Here is a 22,612-nt window from a genome sequence, read left to right on the forward strand (position 1 = left end):
GCGGCGGGTGGCGACGGCGCCCAGCCGGCCAGAAGAACGTGCGGCGGGCAGACGGCTGGGAGCCGCTCCCGTAGGGCGAGCGCGGCCGGCGGTGGGTGGGAGGAGAGGTTGGGGGAGGAAGGAAAGGGAAGAGGCGGAGCGTGGGAGCGCACAGTGTCAGGAATACAATAGTGCTCCGCGCCGCCTCAGCCGCCGCCGCCGCCCAACCGCCTGCCCAGCGCTGAGGCCTGACGGGCCGGGCGGACGAGGGCCAAGGGCGGGAGCTGAGGCGCGGGGGGCGGCCCCGGAGCGGGGCGGGGACGAGGAGGGGATTAAGGGGCAGGTGCGACGGAGGGAAGAGAAGAAAGCGAGCGGTTGGGGGGGCGGTTACCACTCCGACCAGACTCACCTGGCACATTGCCGGGCCGCGGCGTGGAGCCGGGCAGGAGCCGCGAGCCAGCTGCGTGAAGGTAGGCGCCGCGGAGGCCGGACCCGGCGCGGGCGAGGTTGGGGGCGTCGCGCCGGCTGGGCGGCGGGAGCGGGGGCCTCCGGGAGTGGAAGCGGGCGGCGCGAAGCGCACAGTCCCGGCCCGGCCTCGCCGCGCTCCGGGTCGCTCCGGTTCCACATCTTGGTCGCCTCCGGCGTCCCCAGCGCCTTGGGGCCGAGAGCGTGTGTGGGCTGAGGTAAAGTGCCTAGTGGCCCCTCTGCCCGCCCGGGCAGTGCCTGGTGGCCCGGGCGGGGGGCGGGGGCGGACGCGCCAGCTCAGCTGCAGCTCCCGGCTACACCGGGCAGGAATTGAGCGCCATAACTGTTGCGGCTCTTTCCTTCGGTGCCCCCGCCTGGCTCCCCCTCCTCCGTTCCTGCCCTTTGCCTGGCTTCGGAGCTGACGGGGCCAGACCCGTGGCGGGAGGACCTGCTCTGTCGGCCGCCGGGGGTCGGATGCTCCAGGGAGCGAGGGCGCGCCCTGGTTGTTTAGATATTGGGGGGCGGAAAGAACCGAGTGCCTGGAGAGGGGAGAACGGGTGGTGCTGGGTGCGGCGAGGCACCCCGGGAAGCCCGGGTGCCCACCCGGCGGGAGCGGGAGCGCGGGCGCCCGGCGGGCCGGCGAACTTTCCCTCCCGCTGGCGGCATTGTTCGAACTGCGGGTCCGTGGCCGTCGAGCGTCGGGCGGTCCCGGGGTGGGAAAATCGTGAGGGCTTTGCTAGTCTTTCAGGGAAATTTTCCCACCGCAAAGTTAACTTTTCTCCAGCTTTCGAGTTCGTCTTATTCCCTCCGCTCCGGGGGCCGTAGTTTGTTTTTTTGTTTTGTTTTGTTTTGTTTTTTGTTTGTTGTTTTTTTAATAGCCTTCAATCTTTTTCTCCCGCTTTTCAGAGCAGAGCCAGTGCTTCGGTGGAGTCTAGCTTTAAATTGCACAGGGCAGCCTGCGTTTGTTATTTGTGAGGAGGGGGTGGCGGGATCTGGAGTGAGTGACCACAGTGGTGGTATGTGGAGGCATGTTTCAAAGTTTTTATCGCTGTGCAGCCCTGGGACATATGTAGCTACTAGGGATTTGGCAAGAAACTTGTTTGGCCGCTTCTCCGACTTTGAGTTGGAAGGAAATCCGTGGCCTCAGATGTGCGCGAGTTGTTTGTGTGTGTGTGCCGTAAGGTGCGTTTATCTATGAAGCTGAGGATGAGATTCCCCCCTCCCGCCGTCTGATTGTGTAAGAAGTCAAAAACGTGTTGAAGGTGATTCCAGTGGTGGCCTGGAGGGAAAGGCGACCTCATTCCCTATGTTCAGTGTGATAAAGTGAACTGCTGCTCTCTAAACTTGGGAAGTAATGAAAAATAATTTAGGTAAAAACTGGTCGCACAACGTCTTTGCTTAGTTTAAGTAACCCACAATCCACTTTCCTAGACCAGTTCTCCTGTTAAATACTTTCCCTTTAGCCACTTCTTGTCATCCTAGGCTGGGAGGGAGAAAGAGTAGGGCTGAGAGAGGAGTCGGTCTGAACAAAGCATTGTATTTTTATTTAGTTTAATACTTCCAAAACATCTGTAGACAATGGGAATATGGGTCCCGGCCTTCGTACCCTTTAAGTAGTGTGGTTCTCATGCTTTTGTAGCATCATGTGATTACTCTTCGGCTAAGTGAAAATAGATTTTTTTTCTTTTTTGTTTAACCTAGGAGTATTCTACCTCCATAACATATCATTTTCTCTTTCATTTAAAGTGAGCTCTGAGCTTAAATACTTGAACTGTAAAAGGATAATACCCTCTCTTCGAGGATTACCTGAGATCGTTGAGAAGTGTTTCAGTGCCCAGCGTGTATTCAACTCTCAATCGATGTTAGCCACCATCATTGCCACCTTTTCTCCAGTTGCGCTCTTCTTTATGCTTTTGTTTGCTACAGAATGGCTTTTAACCCAATATTGTTGCCTTGCTTTCTGTCCAGTCAATTCTGGAATAGTCAGGGGTGCAAGTCTGGCTCTAGAATTCACACTTTCTCTCTCCCCTCTTTGAGTCATGTTGCTTGACCTCGGCAATGCGATGTGAATCTGGTCATAGGTAGAAAAAAGTAGAGAAAGGCTTCCCACTCCTCCCTGAAGTGTTGTGACCCACCTTCAGGCCTGTAGAGGAGATTCCCAGGAGCAGGAGGTGATGGTGCAGGGCTGGCATCATAGCTAAGAAGTATGGATTGGTGAAAGTTAAAATAAAGAAGAAAGGGTGTTGAAGACTTGTAGGTTTAGTATGGTCCTCTCCTTTAATAATGCTTGTCTTTTCCCTCTCTTGTGTTCCACCAACCATAACAACCCATTTTTCCCCCTAACCTACACAAAGCCATATCTTCTTTCTGCCCACTACTTTGAGGTCTGGCTGGAACTAGGCAAGTATTTTGGAAGAGGTGGGGGAGGTAGGAGGCATCAGGTGTTGGTGAAGACATGGCATTAGGGAGGGCTCTTACAAGCCTTGATCAGAGTTACAGAGAGCCACTCCAAAAATGAAGTTGAACATTATCATGGGACATAATGCACCTACCTCCTTGTGGAGCTTACACAAAATAGGAGCTGAGAAGACAGGTAATATGCTGTCTTACATTAAGAAAATCTCTCACGGAGGTATGATTTACTACGATCTTGATTTGCCCCACAATATAGGTGAGAAGTGAGTGTTAGGTGACACCTGTCTGGCACTCTCCTAACATGGGGACACTTTAATGGCTCACAAGTTTCTGTTGTTCCAGTTACAGTGGCTGGGAAAGCTGAAGCATTCTGGTTTGTATGGTAGGGAGGATCTAGGATGAATGGGTAGAAGTGATGACAGAATAAACGGGTACTAGCAAGTAAGTGGTCATTACAGACCAAGTAACTACCACTTTGAGTCTTCTGTTTTCTGGAATCTTCGTGACTCCCCCATGGTTATTTTTGCCTTGTTCCTGTAGGTCTTTCCATAGACAATAGCAGCAAAGTTCTTACCATTAGAACTGCCTCTGTGCTTTTCTTGGGAGAAAGTAAAAAAAAAAAAAAAAAAGAAAAAGAAAAAAAGGGTCCTGGGAAAAACTTGCCCGATTTCATAGCTAGGCTTGTGAAAAGGAAGGTAATAGCTCTGAAGGCAACCGACTGAATAAAGGACCTGGTGTGGGGAAATAGTACTGGGGCTTTGACCAATAGGAAACACCTATGAGTTCATCAATACTTTTCAAGCAGCAAATAATTTAATCTTTGCCAAAACCCAGGAACCATGGCTGTGCCCTGCTACCCAAGGAGCTCCTTTTCCCTTGGTATTGGCTGATGGGCAAGGAAACCCGAGCCTAGAATGTGTTTGTTTTGTTTTGTTTTGTTTTGAGACACATGACAAGAAAATATGATACCAGCATGGCCAATACACTAGACTTTGTGTGTTGGAATCTTCTGGGACACATTCTTTTTTAGATTTTAAAAACTTATTTTGATAATTACAAACTGTTAGAAGAATAGTACAAAGAACTCACTATATTCCCAATTATTAACGGTTTGCTCTCATTTGCTTTATCACTTGCTCTTTTAGTTTCTCTTTCCAAACCATTTGTTAGTCATCACTGAAATTTATTATTTGTTGTTTCTTTCAAGCCATTTCTTAGTAATCACTGAGAGATTGGTACTTACCAAGGGCATCCTGTCCTGAACAGTGGCTCAGTTGCAGCCACTGGGTATAGCAGAACAGTCGTGGTGAGGCAGGGTCCAGAGGTAGAGCAAAGTCTACCTACAGTTATGAAGCACACAGTTTGTAAACCATTTAGAATCTTTAGGGCTAGATACAGAAATCATTATCAATTGTAACAGTGGTTAAGATAAACTCCACTTTTCTCGCCATTCTTGTCAAGTTTGTTCTTAACTATTCCAAACTTTAATATTGTTAATGAAAATTCAGTCCACTCCCCAACTTTGCAGCAATAATATATTCTCCAAGATTTTCATTTAATTCATTCAGCAAACATGTATTGAATACCTTCTGTTTGCTAGGGGTATAAGAGGTGAAAGATACCCCCTTAACAGCTGAACTTCCAGTGGAAAGGAATTAAGTCATCTTCTCACAGTCAGGGGGAAGAGTGCTCTGCTGAAGGGGTTCACAGGGAGTGATGGGAGCACCATCCTGGTTAAAGATCTGAGAAGTAGATCTCTGGGAGTCATTTGGGATGGATGTAACTATGAAGATCTGTCTTCTCTGAGGCCTGCTCTTAGATGACAAGGTTCGTGAATTAGGGAAGCCTTTGGTGTCATACCTAGCACAGGCTGTGAGGTCAGGCCAACTTGGATTCAAATCCTAGCTCTACCACTTGCTCTTGGCCAGTTATTTAACTTCTCTGTGCCTCAATTTCTTTGTCAAACCATATCTCTGAGGGTGGTAGTGAGAATGGATCGATGCTCTGTAAACATTCATTTCATCTTACTCTACAAAAATGCAATATATGGGGAAATTGCCTGAAAAGTAATAGGTATTAAGGTGGGATCCAAGCCGGGGGCGGGGGGGGAGCGGTGTGTTTCTATTTTTTCAACAAATAAATATCTAATTGCACTAAGAGCTATGATGGACATTACCATATAGGATAATAACAATAACAGCGGCAATGATTTCTTAAACATTTCCTGTGTGCCAAGTACTGTGCTAAGTGCTTAACTAACAGAGGATCTCTCTCTCTGAGGTGTGAAACTCAGAAAGGTGAAGCAAAGGTAACTTGCCCAAGGTCATGCGGCAAGTATAAGGTAGAATGTCCCTGTGAGGGAGACCAGCATGGTGCCCTGAGCCTTGAGAATGAGCAGGAATAAGCAAGGTAAAGGTTAGAGAGAAGGGATTGCCAGGCAGGGGTAGCAGCAGGTGTTGTGAGGGCACTGAGGTGGGAGAGAGATGTGGAAAGGATCCCCAGAGGTTTGGCTAGGACTTGGGGTAAGAGGGATGAGGTGGGTAGGGAAAGATTGACAGGGCCTTATGGGACGTCATTAAAGAGCTTGTGTTTTATTCCAAGTACAATGGGAGGTGTTTCTTTTTTTCTCTCTCTCTGTCTAATGGGAGGTCTCTCTCTCTCTCTCTCTCTCTCTCTCATCCAGAGAAGCATATAGTGAGGCCTAAACAAAAATGGTTTAAGAAAGTCATTTTCCCTTCAGTGTCCCACCTTGCAATCCAATAGAGGCAATGTCTCTGGACCAAATGCGTAGGTCTTAAACAGTTTTTATTGACTGCCATTAACATGGCTAAAAAGAGTTTCTATGATGCTGGAAGAAGCTGGTCCTTCAGAATGCTTCTAGAAGGAGGTTTAATTAGGCTCATATAGCTGATGCTTTTTAGGCTGCATTAAGGGAGCTCCTTCAGCTCTCACTGATCCCTGTCACATGGGGAAAAAGTAGAATTGAGAGAAAACGTAATTCCTGGAAACCTGAGTTGTTGTTCAGTGTTAGAAATGGAACTGTGGAGTATAAGACTTTGGTTTAAATATATCATGATAAAGATACTTCAGTGACTAAATGGAAATTTTTTTATGTTTTTTGTTTTCTGTATCTGTGTGCCATCTGTGATGGCAGACAGCACATTTGTTAGAATCTGGGAAGACTGAAGTATTTTTTCAATACTTATTATATATTTATTTATTCTCATCCAGGTACTGGGGCACTGAGTCTCTAGCGGACTTCCCTAGTAGACAACATTTCACGTATATCATCACAACTTGTTGCTAGGGAAATTGTGTTCTGTGTATGCACTAGGAGAGGACTCTTAGAAGCTTGTGCCTTGTCTCCCCTGCACTGCATCCCATGAGCCTTTTCCCTTTGCTAATTTTGCTTTGTATCCTTTCAGTGTAATAAATCATAGCCATGAGTATGATTATATGCTGAATCCTGTGAGTCTTCCTTGTGAATCACTTATCCTAGGGGTGATCTTGGGAACCCCTTACACAGCACGCTTGCAAAAACCATTATTTGTTCAATGCATATTTGAGAGAGAGGTTCTCTGATGGTGGCAGTGACTCTCCTGTTGAGCAGTCAGATTTCACCCTAAACTCGCACTCTCCACTCTACTAAACCACAGTTCTGCAGGGGCCTAAAAGGGAGTCTGTGAGCACTGGGAAGCAACAGTTTTATATCAAGTATCATAATCAGGTTTGCATTTTGGAAAGAATAAACACACCAGAAGCAGGAAAATTTGTGAGAGGAGTTTGCTTTATCAAATTAAAACTTACTACAAAGCCATTATAATAAAAATAATATGATAATGGACTAGAAATTTGGTGTGTTATCCAGATTTTCCAAATTCCAGCCTAAGTTCCTTCATCAGATCTTTATTGAGTTCTTTGATGGGCCTGTGAGAGTGAACATGTGAGACTCAGTTCCTCCTTGGCTGTGCTTCTGAGACAGGTCATGCAAAAACAAGCATCATTTATACAGTCTACAACGGAACGCTCTGAACTTGTTTTTAGGTGGTTGTGATGCTATCAGTTGTCAAAGTAGTAATGTGGGGTTCTGAATTCAGAACTTGATAAAAACAGTAAATGAACAAAGGACTCTTTACCAGTCTCCTGTGAATTGCTGATATTTCAAATCGTTGCATATTAATAGCTTAGGGGTAGTTTTAATTTTTATAGTTTTTCAGTTGGTAAAAATGAAATATTTCTGTTTCCACAATCTGCCACCATTGTTTTGTCTTTCTTTGTGTGTCAGGAGTGGTGTTTCCTAAGGGAAAACTTAATTAGACTGTGCAATAATTTTCTTTGGGAAATAGAGAAAGCTGGTTATGTAAAATACACTGGACGAAAGATCTTATAAAAAACCTTTGAAGGAGGGAAACATCCTGTACTGAGGGAAGTGAGGTGGGATGATGGAGTTTTGGTGTCCTTGTTTTGCATTTCTAACAGTAAGCTTGAAAGCATAGGATCTTCTGACCATTGAAGCTGAAATTATGTATGCAGTGTTTCTCATGAAATAACATTTACCATAAAAAAGACTGCATTTATACTTGGGTAATTCTAAAAATTTCTAGGCAGAAAATTCTAAAACCGTTAATGCAAAAAATTCACGAGCTCAAGACCCACATGAACACACAAAAGCATTACATTGATTACACGTCTGTATATTGGCCATTCCCTGAAATGGTGTCTCAGAAGGATTAAAATTGAGCCTCTGTTCTGAGCATGTGGCTTTGGCTGTGGCCTGGGAGAGTGCCAGTTATTCGAAGCACCTGCGCCTCCTCACAGGGTCTTGTTGTGGCTGCCCAGGAAGATGGAGGAAAACTGCCTCACCACTCTAGTCACATATACAGGGGTAGGAATCCTGCCTCTTAGGCTTCTCCTGCTCTGACTGACAAGAGACCCAGAGATGATAGTCTAGCCATCTGGTTGCAACTCTCGGGCAGAAAAAGCAGAAACTAGAGTAAAATCAAATATATCCTCCCCCAACTGACACCAAGCCCACACTGATAGTAATAATCAGAATACCTTTTTGTCAACAACTTCCTCTTGTGTTAAACAACATTCTGGAATCCTGGTTCACTGTGTACAAATGGTACATGAAAAGAGGGTGCTCAGATCTGATCTAGAAATTTGAGATGTAGGTAGAGAGACCTAATACTCCACTGGGGACCCACAGGCCAATTACCTTAAGTCTGGTAAGTGGAATACAACTCCTAAAGGAAACTAGGTGTTTTGAATTGAGAAAAAAAAAGTATTTATAAGCGAGGCTTTATGTATTTCTTAATATATGTCCTTTAAAGTTCATAGGAATTAAGGCCAGGCACGGTGGCTCACGCTTGTAATCCCAGCACTTTGGGAGGCCGAGGCGGGCGGATCATGAGGTCAGGAGATCAAGACCACGATGAAACCCCGTCTCTACTAAAAAAACAAAAAATTAGCCAGGCGTGGTGGCGGGCGCCTGTAGTCCCAGCTACTCGGAGAGGCTGAGGCAGGAGAATGGCGTGAACTCGGGAGGCGGAGCTTGCAGTGAGCCGAGATTGCGCCACTGCACTCCAGCCTGGGCGACAGAGGGAGACTGTCTCAAAAAAAAAAAAAAAAAAGTTCATAGGAATTAAACTTGTCTAGAATATGTGAGGGCTTTGGAGACTAAGAGAAGCAAAGGAAGGAAGCTTTTATTTTTTGCCCATTTTTGTTCATGAGCCAAATCCTGCAGTATTAGATTGAACCATATGAAATTGCTGATACACAAACATTTTGACTTGCAACAATGGCAGTTTCATATGGTTCAACCTAATAAAAACTAATTTTTTTTTTTTGGGACAAAGAGTCTTGCCCTGTCTCCCAGGCTGAAGTGCACTGGCTCAGTCTCCGCTCACTGCAAGCTCCGCCTCCCAGGCTCAAACGATTCTCCCACCTAAGCCTCCTGAGTGGCTGGGATTATGCGTGCCTGCCGCCACGCCCAGCTAATTTTTGTATTTTTAGTAGAGACGGGGTTTCACCATGTTGGCCAGGCTGGTCTCGAACTCCTGACATTGTGGTCCACCCGCCTCGGCCTCCCAAAGTGCTGGGATTACAGGGGTGCTCTGATGTGTTACTCTGACATTCCAGTTAAATAGTTAACCACTGGTTGCAGGTGCCACGCTTATCTCTGGACAGGGGAGGTACCTTATGGCTGCCTTGGCATCAGACAGGATTAGAAACTTCCAGATAGAGTGACATTTGCTACTTGTATGGCTGCTGTTATGTACTTCTTTTGGGTCAAGTGCTTGACCCATATGTGATCTTGGCATTAGCTACAGTGCCTTCCTCTGTGGATCCCAGCAGTAATGCCTGCTTTGGAAAATTAGTACCCAAAGTGATTTAGTGTAGTAGGACTGAGGTATGTGATGAAATTTCCACTCTACAGTTAATCATTAAAAGCTGTGTTTCAAATTCTGTCAGTTAACTATTGCTATATAACGACCACTTCAAAAGTTAGTGGCTTAAAATAGTAATTACTTAGTTCATTTTGTGGGTCAGTCATTTGGGCTGAGTTCAGCTGAGCAGTTCTGCTGTTCTCAGCTGGTCTCCCCTTATGCCTGTGGTCAACTACAGGTCAGCAGGGAGCTCTGCTTTTGAAGTCCAATGGCTGTCAACTGGGGCAGTGGTAGGAGGTAGGAGCACAGAGCTATGCATCTCTCATCCTGCAGCAGGCTAGCCCAGACTTGTTCTCATGGTAGTTGGTCAGGTTTCTAAGAGTGAGTAGAAGCAGCAAGGCCTCTTGAGGGCTAGGCTCTGAACTGGCACACCATCACCTCATACTGTACTCGATTGCCCTAAGCAAGCCACAAAGCCAGTCCGAATTCAAGGAGCATCCATAAGGAAAGGGCATGGATAAAGAATTGGGGCCATTTTTGCTATCTATCACACAGATACAAATTACTCTTTTTTAAGGCACCAGTCTACTCCTATAACATTTAAAAACGCATGTGTTCTATGTGTTTGGAATTAAAGACTGACCAGAAGCAAATAGGAAAGTATTAAAATTGTTCACATGTCATGACCCTGATGATGGTCCTCTTGTGAAGCTAAATTGTTTTGAAGCTTGGATGCTCTGAGGCCTGGATGTGTATCACATTTTAAATCAGTCATTAATCCTGGATCCTTGCAATAAAATGATGTGAAACCCATAAATGAAGGTTTAAAACACAGCTGCAAATTTTTTTTATTCTCTTCTCCTCAGGAGGTAGGATCTATGTCTCCTTCCACTTAAATCTGGGTGAGCTTGTGACTACTTCAATACAATAGAGTATGAGACTTCTGAGGCTAAATCATAAAAGGCAATTCAGATTCTGCCTTGTTCATTGGAACGCTCATACTAGGACTCCTGAGCTGCCATGTAAGAAGTTTGACTATTGAGAAGCCACCTATGCCAGAGAGGCCTTAGGTAGGCACTCTAGAGGTAGTCTCTGCTAAGCCCAGCTATCCCAGTCAAAGATGCCAGATGAGTGAAGACATCTCCAGATGATCCAGCTGTTTGAATCTTCCCAACTGAGGTCCCATACATTGTGGAGTAGAAAAAAGTCATCACTGCTGTGCCTATCTGAATTCCTGACCCACAAAATTCATGAAGTGATAAAGTGGTGGTGGTTTTATGCCACTAAATTTTGCAGTTGTTTGTTGCACAACAATCAGTAACTGGAACAGCATAAGTGAATGGTCATGGGTGTGTTCCAATAAAAGTTTATAGACACTGAAATATGAATTTCACATAATTTTTATGTGTCACAAAATATTTTTTAAATTGTTTTCAACCACTTAAAAATGTAAAAACCATTCTTAAACTCCAGGCCATACTAAAAATAAGCAGTATGCTAGATTTGGCCCATGGGCTGTAGTTTGCTGACCCCGATCTAAAAGGTTGTGTAATAGTCATAAAATTTAAACTTGAGGGCTTCTGGTCATGATGGCTCTGATTTCATACTTTATTTTATTTTATTTTATTTTTCAGATTTTTTTAATTATACTTTAGGTTTTAGGGTACACGTGCACAATGTGCAGGTTTGTTACATATGTATCCATGTGCCATGTTGGTTTGCTACACCCATTAACTCGTCATTTAGCATTAGGTATATCTCCTAATGCTGTCCCTCCCCCCTCCCCCTGATTTCATACTTTAAACTCATATCTCCTTTCTTTAAAAGTGATAATAAAGTAAAAAATTAGACATATCTGCAGTCAAGAAAGTATAAATCTCTGGACCAGAAACAGATCAGACAATAAGTGAGGATTATTAGTTACAGGCCTATAGTTATGAACATTCCGGACTCTTAGGTCCAGAAAAAGGTAGAGATGACTGGGAATTGTATTTCTGTAGATAATGGGATGAAAACATTCAGTGAATGGAGGAAATGATCCCTGACTGTGAAGTCAGAGATTGCCCATGAACAGAGACAGTAAAAAGATGTTGCTTCTGTTCAGAGTGGCAGGCAGGAGAGCAGAGAGAGACTTAGGACCAGGGACAAATGTATTATTGGCTCACTGTCTAAATCTGGAAGATTTTCAAAGAGATAAAGGAAGAATAACATCCATTACAAAATTTTTAAAGTCCAGTCCATACCTGGTAGGAACTCATTCTCGGAGATTTGATAATATTAGTGGTTAAAAATACTTTAAGTTAGTGATGGTACTATACATGGGCCACTCTGAGAGCATACCGCTGTTGATTGTCAAAGTGTGGGTGAGTCATAGTAGGGGAGGCATCCTAGAAGAGATTTGCTGTGCCTTAATAAGGATAAGGCTCGTGTTTGCTGAGCCTTATAAGAATTAGTTTATATGTTTTAAAAGTGAGGAAGCAAGAAGAGGACCCTCCTGGGAGAAGGGATGGTATAAAGCCTAGAGGTAGGAACTGCAGAGGTTCAGCGTTGTTTGAGCATAAAACTGGGGCAGAATGTGGTGAGGGATAAAGCTGCAGAAGTAGACATGGCTTGATTGTGGAGGGCTATGTTGGCCTTGATGAGGACCTTAATAAAGATCCTAGGAGCAAAGGGCAGCCATTGAAATCTCTCGGCCATGGAGGCACATGATCCAATTTGTGTTTTAGATAGATCTCTGGCAGTTGGGTGGAGGGTAAGTTTGGGGAAAACAAGATTAGGACTTTTAAAGCCAGTTAGGAAACTGCTCTTGCATTCTAGGTTTGAGGAAATAGATAGGTCCTAAACTAAGAAAATGACAGCTGAGATGGGAAAGGAACATTGATTTGGAAGATTATTTCAGAGGTTAACTGACAAGGCTTAATAATTGATTGGATGTTCCAGGGTAACATATAGGAAAGAGTTCAGAGATTTTTCTAGATTTTGTGATGGCACAGAGGAAGGTGCCAGCTGAGACCAGTTAGAAGGGAGGAATAACTAGTGGAAAAGAGAACATACTTTCCTCAGTATTGATCGTCTTCCAGGTTGATGTATCTGGTTGTCAGGACTTTTTTCTTTTTGTTGATGTATCTTTTCTATTCTTTCTTCCTTCCTTCTTTGCTTTGCTTTTCCCTCCTACCTTCCTGTCTCCTTCGCCTTTCCTTTCTATCTCCAGCTCTGGACCAGAGGACCTTGTTTTGGGAGCCATAAGCATGTGGGTAAGGCACTTCAGGGAACCACCATCACCTACAAGATGGTTAGAGGAAGAAAAAAAGTATGTTAGCAACACAGCGAACTTGAAAAAAGCTTCTGGAAGCCAAAGGAGTAGTTTCAAGGACAGAGTGATCAGCGTGTCAAATGCAGCATACAGATACTTAAAGATGAGGGTTGGGAAGTATGCACACTTTTCCAAGAATTCTGGTGAGATAGAAGCAATTAAGGAGAGATTGAGAGTAAGGAAGGAGTTACAGACTGTAAACTACTTTTTGAGGAGTTTGCAAGAGAAGGCAAAGAAAAAGTGGATATTAGCTAGAGAAAAATGAAGTAGGGTCAAGAGATGGTTTGGGAATAAAGGTAGAGAGATTGGAACCTGTTAACAGAAAGAAATCCAGTATAAAGGCAGAATTTGGAAGTTAAAAGGCAGATTTTTTCTGTTCATAGAAAATCATCCATATGTTTAGAGCTGTCTAGACATTAGAATGAATTGCTTGTTAGATAGTGAGCTCCTGGTCACTGGAGTAGTCAAGCAGAGCTTAGCTGTTTTCTGGTCAACTGTGTAGAAAGATACATTGGTGAGTGCCTTCAGGAGTTTTAGCCTGTGTTCAATTCCTAACAGTTTTCCCAAAGTTACTTTAAGCATTATAAGTTAATGAGTTATTCTGTGGATCTGCCTTGCCTGGCAGCTCTCTAGAGATTTGTGGAATCACTAGACCAAGTTAATTTATTTGCCTTTGATCTTGAAGGATGAAATTAAACTGCAGATTTTCAGATAACAAAATATTGAGGCTTAGGGTCCAGGAAAGTTTCATCACATTGAACAATCAATCATGCTCTAGGCTCACAGGTATTTTTTTGACAAGATGGTCACTTTCCACACACAGCAACAAAGATTCTTTGTTTCAAAATTTTGAGTTTAATTTTTTATCCGTCCATTTTTGTAAGACAGTGTTAACTCAGAATAATTAAAATAGGGCTAAGATAATAGGAGAAATGAATAGAAAGGAAAAACCTGCTTTCTTCTGTGTTTCATATTCCTATCCGGATGTTTTTGGTTTTCTAGGGCCAAGGGGAGGTAATTAGGTTCCATCCATGACTTAGATCTTTTAGTGATCTCTTTCGTTAGCATTTAAAACAATTCAGGGGTAACTTGTTGTTTTGTCTCAAATGACTCAGGTACTATCTGTATCCAAATCTGGCTTCCTGGGTACCTGGCGGGTACTGGAGCATGAACAGCAAAAATGACTGAACTCAACTAATTCTCAGAAAGCCATATTTTAGTCAGTGCTTTCCAGCTTTCTCACTCATAATTGCTTTTACAGAACTAACAAGTGTTGTAACTAACTGATTAGCCTTTTATTTCTTCTCAAGTTACACATTTTAAATTCTGTTAACCTTTCAGAATGCTAATAAGTAGTGAAATGACTAAAATCCATGCAGGGAGACTAGAAAATGCAAGGACTGAGAAAACAGCTCCCTGCTCCCAAAGCAAAACCAGGAATACCAGGTGTGGTGAATATTTATCTTTTGAGGAAAAATAGATATACTTCCTTGTTACAAAGTGACTTGCTTTCTTCTGGGCCCACAGATAGGGGGTCAGCCTCCCAATTACCCCCAGGCTTGTAAGTTTTACCCATTTCTTAGCCTGTTTGTTTCCTTGCTCTGGAAGAGTACAGTAAGTGAAAATCTCACAAAATGATAGGTTGATTCTTTCTCTTTCTGAAGTTAATACTTTCCAGATATGTAGGAACATTAATAAACTGCTCTTTTTATCATATACTTGCTTTTTTAATAGTTAATTTTTAAATTTTGAGTTAATTTTTTATTTTGAGTTAAGAGATTGTGAGATAATAAATTTAGACAGGAGTTGCAAAAATAGTGCAGAGAGCAAACTTCCCATTCCAGACAGGATGGAGTAGACACATTTCAGTCTATTCCAATTCAAAGTAATGATACAGTGAGTTTAAAGGTAAATGGAAAATTAACCAGGCACAGTAGTGCACACCTGTAGTCCTAGCTACCTGGGAGGCTGAGGCAGGAGGATTGCTTGAGCCCAGGAATTGGAGGTTATGGTGAGCTACGATTGTGTCACTGCACTCCAGCCTGGGTGACAGAGCAAGACCGTATCTCCAAATAAAAAGTAAATGGATGGAAAAAAATATTGTGCAAACACCAATCAAAAGAAAACTGGAGTGGCTAGCTATACTAATATCAGATAATTAGATATCACAGCAAAGAAAATTACCGGGGACTAAAAGAATGATACAAAGGGTTGATCCACCAAGAAGGCATAGCAATTTTAAATGTGTATGCACCACATAACAAGAGCTTCAAAGAACACAAAGCAAAACCCAACAGACCTGAATTGAGAAATAGACAAACCCAAACCCACAATTATGCTTGAGAATGTTAATACCCCTCTTTTCAGTAATCGATAGAACCAGTAGACAGAAAATCAGCAAAGATATAGAAGAACCACCAATCAACCAGATTTAATTGACATTTATAGAATGCTTCACCCAACAACAGCGTAATATACTTACTTTTCAAGTGCACAAGCAACATTCACCAAGATCGACCACATCCTAGGTCATAAAACAAACCTCAACAAATGGAAAAGAAGTGAAATCATATAGAGTATATTCTCAGACCATAATAGAATGAAAGTAGAAATCAAAAACAGAAAGACGGCTGGGCGTGGTGGATCATGCCTCTAATCCTAGCACTTTGGGAGGCCAAGGCGGACAGATCACTTGAGGTCAGGAGTTCAAGACCAGCCTGGCCAACATGGTGAAACCCCCTCTCTACTAAAAATACAAAAATCAGCCGGACATAGGGGCACATGCCTGTAATCCCAGCTGCTCAGGAGGCTGAGGCACGAGAATTGCTTTAACCCAGGAGGCGGAGGTTGTAGTGAGCCGAGATCGTGCCACTGCACTCCAGCCTGGGCAACAGAGCGAGACTCTGTCTCAAAAAAGGAAAAAAACAAAACAAAACAGAAAGACTACAAGAAGTTCTCCAAACACTTGGAAACTAAGCATCACACTTCTCATCAGTACAGTGGCTTGAATGCCTGAATGTAGATGAAAATATAGCGTATCAAAACTCGTGGCAGGGCGCAGTGGCTCACGCCTGTAATCGCAGCACTTTGGGAAGCCGAGGCGGACAGATCACCTGAGGTCAGGAGTTCAAGACAAGCCTGGCCAACATGGTGAAACCCTGTCTCTACTTAAAATACAAAAATTAGGTGGGTGTGGTGGCAGGCACCTGTAATTCCAGCTACTCAGGAGGCTGAGATACAATAATTGCTCGAACCCGGGAGGCAGAGGTTGCAGTGAGCCAAGATCGCTCCACTGCACTCCAGCCTGGGTGACGAGCAAAACTCCATCTCAAAAAGAAAAACTTGTGGGGCATAACTTAAATGAGTGCTAAGAAGGAAATTTAGAGCACTGAATGCTTATATGAGGAAAAGATGAAAGGCCTCAAAAGAATAACCTAAGCTCCCACTTTAACTAGAAAAAGAAGAGCAAGATAAACCCAAAGTAAGTGAAGGAAGGAAATAATAAAAGAACAAAAGTCAGTGTAATCAAAAACAGAAAAACAGAAAAAGCAATCCATCTAAAAACTGGTTCTTCCAAGAGAGAGATTCTGACTTAATTGGTAATGGGTGCAATTTGGACATTGGGATTTTTGTAAGTTCTGCATATGATTCCCATGTGTAATGGGGGTTGAGAACCTCTGCTGGGGAGGCCAAATACATTTTTTTGGGATTTAACATGTATTGGCATTTATCTGCGAGACCCTTTGATTTCTCCCCAGAGAAATTTGTTGCCATTTCATTTTCCCTCATTTTTTGTTGCCTTCAAAGTCAGTACTGACTTGTATGTTAACTTCCATGTCTGACTGCTCCTTTGCCATGGGCATTGATCTGACCAGAGGTGAGGGTTTAACAGCAACCCTCCCTCCTTCATGTCACATCCACACCCTATTTGATTGATCTTGGGATTAACTCAAACCCCCCTCTAATTGGTTTGTCACACATCATTGGTTAACGGTTTTAGGCTGTGATCACCCAAGCCACAGTGTTTGGTGCACCTGGTCCTGTGACCCTGGCTCTGTGGGAGCCAAAGAACTTGGTTTCTCAGTTTTTTCCTTGTCTGTCCTCTTTCTGGTGGCCAGTACAGTGCCTGCCCTCTATTAGCACAGTATTAAAAGTTGGTGTGCAGTGGATTTGAACTTGCTTAGTAAGTTTGGGGTCATTTCTGTGTGTTTAACCTTATATGTGAGGTTTACATGCCTGTCGTTGTTACGAAAACCTGGGATAAAGGTTGTTTTTCCTTCTAATAAATTGGGATGATTACTTTAAGTCACATGGATGTTATTGTAAATGTATAATGGGTACATGTGGGTAAAAATTTCGGTGTGGAAACAACTCACAGCAGCAGATAAAACAATGGAAATCATTGTTTTTAAAAATTGTTTGAGTTTCTATCTGGAGAAAGAATTGTGTATTTCATAGTAAAAGCATCTCTTACTGATTTACTTTACTCTTAAGAGGTCTTATCTGCAAATGGTATTTTATCTTAAAGGGACTTATGTTTTGTACATGTATATATCTTTTTATTCTTAAGATACCAAGCTGACTTATCTGGGTAGTTGAAATTTTTTTTTTTGAAACGGAGTTTCACTATTGTCGCCCAGGCTGGAGTGCAATGGCGCAATCTCGGCTCACTGCAACCTCCGCCTCCTGGGTTCAAGCAATTCTGCAGCCTCAGCCTCCCGAGTAGCTGGGATTACAGGCGCCTGCCACCATGCCCAGCTAATTTTTGTATTTTTAGTAGAGACGGGGTTTCACTATGTTGGCCAGGCTGGTCTGAAACTCCTGACCTCAAGCGATCCGCCTGCCTCGGCCTCCCAAAGTGCTGGGATTACAGGCGTAGGCCTCCGTGCCCAGCTGAAATTTTAAAATATATGTACATAAATTAAGAAAATGTTCTGCAAATTTTTTTAAAAGTTATTGGAACTGGGGGCCTTTTCTTCAAAAGACATAAAGCAGGCCGGGCGCAGTGGCTCACACCTGTAATCCCAGCACTTTGGGAGGCCGAACTGGGTGGATCACCTGAGGTCAGGAGTTCGAGAACAGCCTAACCAACATGACAAAACCCCATCTCTATTAAAAATACAAAATTAACCGGGTATGGTGGTGCATGCCTGCAATCCCAGCTACGAGGGAGGCTGAGGCAGGACAATCCCTTGAACCAGGGAGGCGGAGGTTGCAGTGAGCCAAGACTGCGCCATTGCACTCCAGCCTGCGCAACAAGAGTGAAACTCCATCTCAGAAAACAAAACAAAACAAAGAAATAGTTTGGGCCGGGTGCAGTGGCTCACGCCTGTAATCCCAGCACTTTGGGAGGCCGAGGTGGGCGGATCATTTGAGGTCAGGAGTTCGAGACCAGCCTGACCAACATGGTGAAACCCCGTCTCTACTAAAAATACAAAAAAATTAGCTGGGTGTGGTGGCACATGCCTGTAGTCCCAGTCCTCGGGAGGCTGAGACAGGAGAGTTGCTTGAACCTGGGAGGCGGAGGTTGTGGTGAGCCAAGATCGCGCCACTGTACTCCAGCTTGGGCGACAGAGTGAGACTCTGTCTCAAAAAAAAAAAAAAAAAGAAAATAGTTTGGGAGGTTCTTTGACCACATGGGCAGGAATTCACCCTTCGGGATATAAGAAACATGCTGCTGTGGTCTGACCAGTGGCTTAACTGAATGTCTGTCTCTGATAATGGCTCTGAATATTTTCCTGAAAGCCTAAGGGAGCTAGACTTTCAGATGTTTCTTTCCTTAAGGATTACTTTTATTATCTCTGATTTTTATCTCAGTCCTTCTTGAACTCGTTTACATTTTCATTTTGTTTCACTTCTTAAACTGATGAGTTCTCTAAGTTAGTTCCCTAAGCATGGCCGAAAGTCCTGTTTTCCTTTTGATAAAATTGCCTTTAGGTTTCAGGGAATACCCCTTTGTTATTTAATCTATAATTGGGTGAATAAAATCAAGCTGATCATTTCTACACTCTTCTTAATAGCTCATTGATTTCTGTTTCATCCCTTTAGAGCAAGATTTCTCAACCTTGGCACTGTTGACATTTTGAGCCAGATAAGTCTGCACATTGTAAGGGACTATTTCTGTGCCTTGTAGGATTTTTAACGGCATCCCTCCTGACCTCTAACCCTAGATGCCAGTAGCATCAATTATTGTGATAACCGATAAATGTCTCCAGATATTGCCAAATGTCTCCTGGGGGGCAAAATTGTCTTCAGTTGAGAATCACTGCTTAGATCTTTGGCTTTTCCAAAATGCAAAGTCTGTGCGACTGTCTTTATGACACAGAGATGTCTCTGTTTAATTGATTATATTGCACTTTTCTGGATTTCTTTCAGCTCTGGTTAATGTCCATCTTGAATGACAGCGATGGCCACTTTTATAGTTTCAGTGTTTCAAGTCAGCTTAATCATTTGGGAGTCACATGGGAACAGGTATCTTGAAATCTTAGAAAAGTATTTTTTCCGGTTGTAAATGTCCTATATGTTTACTGTAAAAATGTGGGGAATGGAAAAATTCGGAAAGAATGTTTTTATCAACCAGAAATCTGTCACTTCAGTGCAACTAATGTTAGTAAATTGGTTTATGGTTTTTACTTTCTATATATTTTATTTCATACATGTATAGTAATTTCACTATAAAACCAATTTTTATACATTTTAAAACATCTTAGCATAAATGTTTCCCTGTATGCCATGTTTAAATGACTGGATGAAATACCATAATATTAATGTACCTTAATTATTCCTCTTTTGTGTTATAGGTCGGTTTCATTATTTTTATTATGAAGTTTTAATGGACATTTTGGTTCATAAATCATTTTCCGTGTTTCAAATTATTTTTCTTTCTTTCTTTTCTTTTTTTTTTGGGACAGAGTCTTGCTCTGTCACCCAGGCTGGCGTGCAGTGGCATGATCTCAGCTCACTGCAACCTCTGCCTCCCGGGTTCAAGCGATTCTCATGCCTCAGCCTCCTGAGTGGCTGGGATTACAGGCACCCGCCACCACACCCAGCTAATTTTTGTATTTTTAGTAGAGACGTGGTTTCACCATGTTGGCCAGGCTGGTCTCGAAGTGATCTGATCCTGGCCTCAAGTGATCTGCCCACCTCGACCTTCCAAAGTTCTGGGATTATAGGCGTGAACCACTGCGCCCAGCCAGTATTAATTTTCAAGGACGAATGTTAGAAATAGAATTCCTAGGTCAAACGGTGTGAATATGTTTAAAGTAGAGCATTAGACTATTTTTTAAACTGCTACATGGACCTGCAGAGGGCAGTGAATAGGGGCCCCTTGCACTGACCATGCATTTCCAAAGTATGTCTCATGGGTATATAGTAGGAAAGGAAAGGGCTATGTTTGAGCTAATCACTTTTTCTTTCCTTGGCCTGCATGTTCTTCCATGGGAATATTAATGGGGAGTCAAGTAGCCACCAAACCACAGGCTTAGGTTCCAGTCCCAAATAATCCCAGTTGGGTTGACTTCCAGACAGTCCTCCTTTAAAAGGGTATTTTACCCAAGGAAGACATTTACTCCAGACATTTGTATTTTGCCTGGTTTGCAGTCACTGTTAAATCACTGTGCTGTTAATCATTGTACTTGAGACAATAGTAGGAATAAGATCTGAAAACTGCCATCAAATTACTGTTCTCAGTGGTGCAAGGTGAGGTCTAGTGTACATTTCGTTTCTGCCAAAATGAAGGTAAGAAAGAAAAGAATGCCTTTATAAAGTCTGTGCTCTGATTTGAGGACTAGAAAATAAACAGCTGAATAATATAACCAAGTGTAAGACATCGAGACACATCACACAGTTACTCCAGGATTACACTATACTGATTTATAGTTTTGCTTAACAAAACATTTTATTCTAAGGTAATTTTTTTCATGGTACAAATAAATTATTTACTTGTTTTCTTTTATGCTCCTTATTCCTCTTTTCTTCCAAGAAGTTACTTTGACAATCACAGACCTTATTGGGCCTCTTTCCCTTCTAGTTCTTAAATGAATATTCGTGACAGGGACATCACAGAAAACAACCGTTTGCCTTATGCTTTCAGGTGTCATCAAGCATCATGCTCAGCCCTTGGGCTGCTGTGACTTTGAGATCTGCCTGGTCAACTAAAGAGGGCTAGTCCTTCTATGGGGCTTTTCTTTCTTAAAAAATTTTTTTTGACATACAAAAAGCTGTACAGTTAATATATACAACTAGATGAGTTTGGCTGGGTGTGGTGGCTCATGCCTGTAATCTCATCACTTTGGGAGGCCAAGGTGGGTGAATCACTTGAGGTCAGGAGTTCGAGACCAGCCTGGCCAACATGGTGAAACTCCGTCTCTACTAAAAATACAAAAAGTAGCCAGGTGTGGCAGAGCATGCTTGTAATTCCAGCTACTCAGGGGCTGAGGCAAGAGAATCGCCTGAATCCGGGAGGCAGAGGTTGCAGTGAGCTGAGATTGCACCATTGCACTCTAGCCTGGGTGACGGAGTGAGACTCTGTCTCAAAAACAACAACAACTACTAAATGAGTTTGGAGATAAGTATATACCTGTGAAACTATCATCACAATCTATGCCATAAACCTATCTATCACCTCCAAAAGTTTCCCTTTGCTCTATTATTCTGTCATGGTAAGAGCACAATATAAAGGCCTATCCTGTTAGCAAACTTTTAGGTATACAATATAGTATTGTTAACTATAGCACTCTGCTGTACAAAAGAGCTCTAGGACTTACCTTAAGTAGTACATTCTTAAAATTACCACTTAATAAGGATTCACATGTTAAGTAGGGGTGCCTAGAAGCAGAACCTGAGACAGTATTCAAATGTACATGATTTATTGAGGAATGTTCTCAGGAGAAACCTGTAAGGGGAAGAGGGTAACAGGGTAAGGAAGAAGGAGCCAGTTAGGGTCTTAAGAAAATCTAGCCATAGCCTGTTTGAGGTGATGGCAGAACAATTATTGACTGCAGGCTGCCTCTGGGAGGGAGACTGGAAGAGTGTAATCCCCAGTTCTTAGGAAGAGAGGGGCCATTGTGAGCCATTAGCAGCCAACAGGAAGTAGCCGGAAAATGGGTACAGTATGCTAGCTAGGTAAACAGGATTGGGTGGGGGCAGCACAGTGTGTTATTCCTTTGCCTGTTTATTTTGTGCAGGATACTGTGCTAAGAGCTAGGGGTAAAAAATGAATGTGACACAGTCTCTGCTTTCAAGATGCTTGTGGTCTAGTGACAACAGCGCTGACCATGTAAAGCAGCAGTGTCCAATCTTTTGGCTTCCCTAGGTCACATTGGAAGAAGAATTCTCTTGGGTCACACATAAAATACACTAACACCTAACGATAGCTGATGAGCTTTAAAGAATCACAAAAAAAAATCTCAATGTTTAAAGAAAGTATATGAATGTGTGTTTGGCGGCATTCACAGCCATCGTGTGCCACATGCAGGCTGCGGGTTGGACAAGCTTGATGTAAAGAATATTGTGGTGCAAGTGAGGTGCTTCTTTGCATGTACTTGGATACTTGGATAGAAAGCAAAGGAGTGAATAATTGTGGGGGAGGGACATCTGGGAAGCTTCATCGAGGACGTCCAGTGAATGAATAGAACCAGGGTTGGGGAAAATGGGCTGGTGAAGGAAAACATGGGGAGGAATTGTAGGTAGAAGGAAGAGCCCTGTGCAAAGGCTGGCAAGCAAGTATGAAACAAGACGAATGTATTCCTGGAATCACATGGGGCATAGTATATGCAAAATAATTGGAGTGGGGTGGGGGGAACAGCAGTTGATGAGGCCTGAGAGACTGGGAGCCAGAACTGGGCCTCGCAAGCCATGCTGAGGAGATTGGGCTTAGAAGGGGCACCATTCTTGCTGTCATCCCTCCAGCCTGTCCTCTGGCTTCTGGATCAACTTGGAGTGCTCATTGTCAATGCACCTGACTGCCCCCTGGTGGCCATGTTGCTCTAAGCATGTCGCTTTAATGCTTCTGAGCCCCAATTTCCTCATCTGTAAAATGGCTGCTGCTGAT

General features: G+C 43.2%; 1 long non-coding RNA gene across 1 annotated transcript in view; it reads left to right on the forward strand.

Annotated features, from left to right (window-relative positions):
• The first annotated feature begins 383 nt into the window (after positions 1 to 383).
• Positions 384 to 22,612, forward strand: part of LOC115838282 — a 54,260-nt gene continuing 32,031 nt past the window's right edge. Inside the window, exon 1 of the long non-coding RNA XR_004033284.1 lies at positions 384 to 449. This is a non-coding gene — a long non-coding RNA (uncharacterized LOC115838282). The remainder of the gene's footprint in view (positions 450 to 22,612) is intronic.

This window comes from Nomascus leucogenys, chromosome 14 (assembly GCF_006542625.1).
Source record: "Nomascus leucogenys isolate Asia chromosome 14, Asia_NLE_v1, whole genome shotgun sequence".
Classification (NCBI taxonomy): Eukaryota; Metazoa; Chordata; class Mammalia; order Primates; family Hylobatidae; genus Nomascus; species Nomascus leucogenys.